The 1,376-nt window shown below is 43.8% G+C and overlaps 1 protein-coding gene across 3 annotated transcripts in view; it reads left to right on the forward strand.

The window, feature by feature from the left end:
* Nucleotides 1–1,376, forward strand: part of Klhl28 (kelch like family member 28) — a 50,539-nt gene that overhangs the window by 24,876 nt on the left and 24,287 nt on the right. The gene's annotated exons all lie outside the window — the stretch shown is intronic.

Here is a 1,376-nt window from a genome sequence, read left to right on the forward strand (position 1 = left end):
TGTTTTAATATTTAGATCTTTGATCTGTTTTGATTTTAGTATATTCCATATTGAAAAAATGGGCCTAGCTTTCATCTTTGGCATATGGAAAACCACTTTTTCCAGTACCGTTTATTAAAGAGGTCATCTTTCTTCTAGTTCTTCTAGTGAATGTGTCTAGCACCTTTGTCAAAGATAAAGTGGCTGAGTATGTTTAGAGTTGTTCCTGCATCTTCTAGTCTGTTTCATTCCATTGATATGCAGGTCTGTTGTTTTGCTTTGTTTTTGACAGTACCATGCTGATTTTATCACAGTCGCTTTGGAATATAATTTCTAGCCAGGGATTGTGATGCCTTCTCCCTTGCCTTTGTTGCCCAGAATTGCTTTTACTATTCTAGGTCTCTTCTGGTTCTAGGATTGTTTTCTCTAAATGCTGTGAAAAATATTCTGGCATCAACATTCAGGACAGGGCTGGAGATACAGCTTAGTGGCATAAGCGACTGCCTGGTGAGAGCAAGGTCTTGAGTTTGATTCCCAGTATAAAATAGAATAGAGTAAAATAAAGAGAGAGAGAGAAAGAAGGAGAATTAAGCAAGCAAGCTGGAAGACAAAGTAAGACTGCAAACTTTGGAGAGCTGGTAAAGAAGGTAGGAGAGACTGAGAAGGAAGAAATAAAAGCAAGAACAACCTAGAAAAAAAGAAAACAGAAGTAGAAAATATTTAAAAGTGCACTTCAAGATGTGCTCTGTGCTGTTACTTGTAGACAAGTGGGCAGGTGGAGTCCTTATCTGTGTTGATTAATCCCACCAAACCAGCCACCATAGCTTTATGTTGGGGTAGTACATAATCCCAATGTACCTTTAGTTCCACTGAAGTTCAGGCGGGCTTTTGGCTGTGAAGCTGGAACCCAGTTTGTTCAACTTGCAACATTCCATGTCTCTTGCCAATATGAACCCAGCAGCCTCACTCTTAACACTGGCGGCTAATAGATGGAGCCAACCTGCAGTTGTCCTGAGTTCCAAGCCCAGTTGCCCCTCCAAGATGGCAAATCATATTCTCCTGGAGGATGTCTGAACCCAGTGACCCCAGGTACTCACCAGCGCTCTAGCCCGCTGCATCCACTGCTCCATTCTCCTGATGCATTTCCCAGTGGCAGCCTCTAGGTTGCCAGTAGTGACCATAACTTTGCAGGTCAAGCCGCCCCTTCCATGCAGTGAGCCAGCAGGGCTCAGGGAGAAAGTGGCGCTTGCCATCTCCTCCTCCTTTAAAGTCTCTGTGCTCTCCCTTAGGCTTCAGGTCCTGCTCCAGCTCCTCCCTGGGTCCTGGGGACGCACTAGCATCTTTTTTTTCTGCTTCACATTATTATAGTCCAGTGTCTGAACTCCAAATCTCAGAGA

The sequence above is a fragment of the Octodon degus genome, unplaced genomic scaffold (genome assembly GCF_000260255.1).
Source record: "Octodon degus isolate 3935 unplaced genomic scaffold, OctDeg1.0 scaffold00102, whole genome shotgun sequence".
NCBI classification, from domain to species: Eukaryota; Metazoa; Chordata; class Mammalia; order Rodentia; family Octodontidae; genus Octodon; species Octodon degus.